Below are 6,375 nucleotides of genomic sequence, written 5' to 3'. Positions count from 1 at the left end.
CACACACACACACACACACACACACACACACACACACACACACACACACACACACACACACACACAAGCGTAAAAACCAATATGTGGCACTGATCACATTAAAAGAACATTTGAATGAATGATTTATATCATTGTGACGTCGGAGCTTAAATCATATGAAACAGTGAAGTTTCTGGAAACACACTGAAGGTTTGCTGATGACTGAATTAATTATAGTTGTGTTTACTTTGAGACTAACAGGCTTTCATTGGAAACTCACAGATGTTATCACACCTCAGCATGAAGGGACAGGAGAAACAGTGATGAAAGCACCTTTTTTAAAGCTCTTCTTCGTTTTGCATCTTTTTCCGCCAACAAAGAAAGTGTGACAAGGTTTCTGCCTTTGTGTGTGTGTTAGTAAAATATCCCATGAACCACAGGAGGAGGGGTTTTACTGAAACCAAATCAAAGTAAGTTATTGAGTCTACAACTCAATAACTTGTGAGTCGATCCCAGTCAATATGGCTGCTTCACCTGAGCAACTTTGAACACATTGATGGTAACAATGACAGATGTAATAGAACATTAGGTTTGATTGTAGACGATGGATCGGTCCAAATGACATTTGATTGAACACAATCTGTTTTAAGAACTTAGCCATTTTGATCTGTTAGCAAAATATCTTTGGAACTACTGGTGGGCAAAAAGGGTGCGGTTTCTGCCTGATGCTACTGGGGGCTTTTATTTTAAAAACTAGGGTGTCAGAAGATTTCCTCCAGCTCTTATTTTTAATTTGACACCTTTACAAAAAATAAAAATGTCAGAAGCCTTTTAGGGAAGTTCAGGGGGGGTTGTTAAGGGGTTGTAAACTCTCATGGTGATCACTGGATGTGCCTCTGATAAACTTTTGGGTTTGAGCTTAAATAAAGGTGGTCTCCAGCTGATCAGCTGAGCTCAGTGGTAGTAGGAGAGACCAGGGACAGTTGCAACACGTTTTGCTTTTGACTCTGTTACTCAGATGGTTTGAATTAGACAAACCAAATTTTAACACAATAAACTTAGATCTGTTAATAGTCAAAAACATTTATAGATGATTAAAGAATGTAAATTCTTCACAATTTGCATTTGAAAATGAAAAGTCAGATGTGGCAACTGACCCCGGGGCCGTGGACTGTTGCAACATTGTTTGAGGGTGGTTGCAACATATCTGAAGTTTGCTAGAGAGCATTTGGATGTTCCAGAAGAAGACTGTGAGAAAGTCATATGTTCAGATGAAACCAAAGTAGAAGTGTTTGGTAGAAACACAACTCATGTTTGGAGAAGAGTGAATGCTGAGTTGCATCTAAAGAAAACCATAGTGTGAAGCATGGGGGTGGCAACATCATGCTTTGGGGCTGTTTCTCTGCAAAGGGACCAGGACGACTGGTCCGTGTACATGAAAGAATGAATGGGGCCATGTATTGTGAGATTTTGGGTGCAAACCTCCTTCCATCAGTTGAAAGTCGGTGTTGCCCGCCAACAGCCCCAAAACATCACTGCTCTAGAGGAGATCTGCATGGAGGAATGGGCCAACATACCAGCAACAGTGTGTGCCAACCTTGTGAAGACTTACAGAAAACGTTTGACCTCTGTCATTGCCAACAAAGGATATACAACAAAGTATTGAGATGAACTTTTGTTGTTGACCAAATACTTATTTTCCACCATAATTTGCAAATAAATTCTTAAAAAAATCAGACAGTGTGGTTTTCTAGATATATTTTGTCTCATGTATGACAATTAGTGGCTGACTAAATACTTTTTTTCCACACTGTAGCAAACTTAATACGTAGAGCTAATGTTGACAAATTCTTTGTGTGAGGGCAGAGGAAAGAGTTTTGCCACGTGGGCAGATTAACGTTAGTGATGGTAAAAGTTTACAGTTGGCCCCACTGTCTCTGAAAGTGAAGCATTGCTGAACGTACAAGTTTCTGTACGCTTTCTCCTGGTTGTTGTTGTTTTACAATGATATTATTTATGAATAATGTAGCCAAATTTTTTACTTAAAAATTTGAAGACCCTTCTAACAACGGTTCACTTTCCTGGAGTAACTGTGAAGAAAGTGGGGATGGGTGACAGCCAGCAAATAGCAATGAGTTTGGATTTGAATCAGTATGTTTTAAATCCAATAAAAGCAAGAATGTTAACTAAGAAATTGGACAATAATCTGTCTGTTAATGATATTTCCACAGTAGTGGTCTTGACTGGTCTTGAAAAAAATTCAGAGTCCTCAATGTCCGAGACCGAGACAAGACAAAATACAAATGCTGTTGAGTCCGAGACAAGACCAAGACCATCAAAAAGTGGTCTTGAGATCGGTCTCAAGACCAAGACTGGTTTCAAGTACTACAACACTAGTCAAAGACTCAAATTGTTCTAAATACAGTTGGCTTTTAGAGACAAGAATAATAGAACAATTTGTGAGTAAATTAACTTTTGTTTTGCCGATTGTCACTGTACGCCTACATTATGCAAAATTTACATTGAAAGAAACTGGGATTTTAAAACCATTGTTGAAAACAACAACTGCAGAAAATACATCTTGAACACTGATGTTTTAAACTATAAAATTGTCATGAATACGCAATATCTTTTTAAGTGTAAACTTAATTTCAACATCTTAAAGGGTCAATGTTATGTGTTTCTCAGGCATATATTTAAATACTATACATTAATAAAGTATCTATGTCACCTTTAGCTGTTATTAAAATGCTGTTTTTATGTTTAAATAAAAAATAAACTTATCTTCTCCTCACTTCCTCTTCTAAACTCCTTGAAATTGGCCTCTGTCTCTTTAAGAACGTCCTCCTGCTTCTGTCCCGTCCCGTCAGCGTCACACTGTTGGGGGGTCACTCGTGCTGGGGTGGTTTGTTTCGTCCGTGCGCTATGATGCAGTTTACTTGGCATCTGAAAATACATTTCCTCAAAGGTATTTTGAATCTGAAAAGAGCTTCACTGAGTGAGAAGTAGTGTGGAGAGCAGCGGACAGTTTAAGTTTCACTTTCACTTTTGCTCTGTTACTGCTGAGAGCCTGCAGGAGTCATGGGCGGGGTGTGTGGGGAGGGGGTGCGCTCTGCCATGAGGAAGTTCGGCTTAAAAACACGTCCCAGGGGCGTTTCTGGTACCAAAAGGCGTTTCTGGTCCCCACCTGTCGTTTTGTTCCTCAGCATGGCTTCCTAAAAACGCTGCAGGAACATGCATGAATGAGTCAAAGCAAGGCTTTGGGCATGTATTTTTACGAGAGTATAACATTACAACATGATATAAAACTCAAAAAATTTGATTTTACATGATATTACCCCTTTGATATCATCTGTAAGTGCTCCGTTTTTTTACAGATTTATCTTATGGGGACCATTGCAACAGTTGTTGCAACTGTCCCCCTTCCTGTCAGCCATGATAAAACCTCATGTGTTAGCTAAATGAGCTGATATTGATACATGTTAGCCATAATAGTTATAAGTCAACCTATCACTTGTTTAAACCATATAAGTTTGAGCTGGATCACAAAAACAGTGACAACAGTGTAACAAAACTAAATCTAGGCAAAAATATATATATTTTGATAACTCAAAAACCGTTTTTTTTTTTTCAAATAAATCCTGGAGCAGTTTTCGAATCTGCTAACTTTTTCTTTGCAAGGTGGGGCGTCTAACTGAGCATGTACAGTGTGAGTGTCATCTCTCTAGCTTGTTTCTGTTTGGAGAAAAATGGCGTGTTGCTACTGTCCCCGGTCCCTCCTGGCTGAGAGTCATCCTCAACACGTCCTCTGAGCTCCCACAGAGAACCAGTGGAACGTTAACGCACTGAGCTGATCTCAGAGGGGTGGCTAACGTGCATTCCTTCTAACAACTTTTATCTTCTTATTAATGCAAATAAACACACTCATACCCCCCCCCCCACACACACACACACACACACTTCTACACACTCGAGAAGCTCTTATCTGAAATATCAGCCAGTACTTGCTGAGCGACGAGGTATGCTCTCCCTCCACTGCCCCCACCCCCCACCCCCACCCTTCTGCAGCCTGTCCTGTTGATCAATGAGGAAGTTCTTGGGCCTCAACTATTAATCAGAGCCTATCGGCTATCTGTCTGCTGAGCCAACCAATCACGGCCCTCTGACAGCCGGGCCATGAAAAATGTGGCCCCAGTGGATGGAGGGGAGGCTGGGGTTGGGGGAGGCGTGAGGTGTGGGGGGGGGAGGTGAAGAAGAGGAGGGAAGTGAAGGAGCACTCTATCTGATCCGAGTCAGGTCACGGCTGCACAACGGCACTTACCCACGCTGATGGGCTCCACACGGAGGGGCTCATATGATGGAATGACTTACAGAAATCAACACGTTTCCCTTTTCTTTTTTACATGAAATGACTTGTTTTGCACCAACGACTGATAAAGTAGCCAAACCTGACTTAAAAGTCCAGTTAGTGTTAGCTCTGCAGCCGAAGTTTAGCTCTGACCAACACTGAGGCCTGAAGCTCCATCAGCACGCCACCATCGCTCTTCTGCATAATCACCACGCGCTCATTTATTCACATCTTATTGCCATGATTAGATTACATCTAATGCTATTACACCCCCCTCCCCCCACCCCTGCACCTCTGTCTCCATCCTCATAGATTTCTTGAAGATCTTATTAGAGTCTGATGTGGTGCAGGTCCCCCACCACCACCACCACAAAACACCCCCACCCCCATTTTGGATTTATGAACCCCCAGACTTCTCTCCTTTAATCTGCCTCTCCTCCCTCCTTTCCATTCCTGCGTCTGTCCATCCATCATTCCCAGGCTTGGTTTGGGCGGAAGAGTATTAATCCTCCCATCCCATCTCTCACTCTGGTGGACAGATGAGTAGGTGGAGGAGGGAAAAGAAGAAGGAAAAAAACGTGTACCAGAGGAGGAGGAGGGAGGAGGGAGGAGGGTGGGAGACCTCAGATTACTTTTCATAACATTCCTGCAGGAACTGTGGCTGAAGATGACAGGTGGCGTACGCAGCGTTCAACAGGTCTGAGGAGGAGCTGAGGTGAACATGGGTTCAGATAAACTGGAACACAATCTGAAAAGAATTAAACGGCGTGATTTATTCAATAATTTCAGCATCCATCAGCTTAAAGTCAAATAGGAACACACGTGTCTCTCACTGCATGATGGCACTCTTAATTTGTTTCAAAAGGTGGACAAAAGAAATAGGGATGCACGATATTTTGGCATTAACATGGCCGATGTTGGTCATTTTTTAGAACATCGTTATTGGTCAAATAAATAAAACTGGACCGATATTAATGTATGATATCGATTTCCCTCTTTTTAGCTTTGAGTTTCTGTTTCTGGAGGGGAGATGGTTGGACGAGTGCTATCTGTTTGATCATGGTAGTGTTAGTGATGCTGCACAGCCAGGAATAACTGAAGCAGAGACATGTCAGCAGTCTGGTCATTTTTTTACAGGATCAAATAAAAGACAAGTGTATTTATGTGTAAATGTATATAAATAATTTGTGTGTTTGTATAATGGTAAATATTGGTTATCGGCCATAACAGCAATAATAATAATGGTTATAAACATCAGCTGAAATTTTCAAATCAGTGCATCCCTAGAAAAAATGCAAAGTAGAGAATTATGATAAAAACCACTGGTTTTATTGACAACATGTTAGCAGACGTGTCTGATCTATCTGTCTCTCAGCTGCCTTCTTATATTAAGGGGATCATCTGCCTTGAAGTTCAGTTAATTCAGTAAGGTACTTGTATGTTCTGCATGTTTGTTCTGACACCACTTGCCCTTCCTGCTAACATGTTTCAGATCAGTTGACATCCATATTTGTTTTTTAGGTTTTTACCTGTTTCAAATAAGGACCAGCAGAAAAAAGGCTGATTAATCCTGCCAAACTGGTCACCTTTCCTCTTCTATCCACTATTTCCTCTCAAGCTGCTTGCCTCAGTTTCTCCTTTCACTCCTCGTTCTTCTGTTTTATTTTGAAGCAGTTGTGAAGCGAAACATGAAACTGCTGCTGCGCATGTTACTCAACAGGTTGTTGCTTACAAAAGAGTGAGTAAGTTAGGTGATTGGGGGGGTGTAACAAAATATCACATCCACATCAACTTATCAGGGAAATGATTAATGATTCAACTACATCAAATTACATCATAAAAACTGCAATAAAATAAAATAAAAACAACTTTCCCATCTTTGTTTTCCTGTTTATTTTTGCTGATGGCGCAATGAGTTCTGCATACCGTCAGTCGCGCAGGCTAGTCGGATGCAGCTGACGTTTTCAGGGTTTTATCTGCCACATGTGTAGGCGCTGATTTATTGGGACAACGGCACAGAGCAGTGACGTAAGTGGTCGAAAAATGTG

This window comes from Austrofundulus limnaeus, unplaced genomic scaffold (assembly GCF_001266775.1).
Source record: "Austrofundulus limnaeus strain Quisiro unplaced genomic scaffold, Austrofundulus_limnaeus-1.0 Scaffold121, whole genome shotgun sequence".
Classification (NCBI taxonomy): domain Eukaryota; kingdom Metazoa; phylum Chordata; class Actinopteri; order Cyprinodontiformes; family Rivulidae; genus Austrofundulus; species Austrofundulus limnaeus.
The sequence above is the reverse complement of the archived record's forward strand: the minus strand, read 5'-3'. Positions refer to the sequence as shown.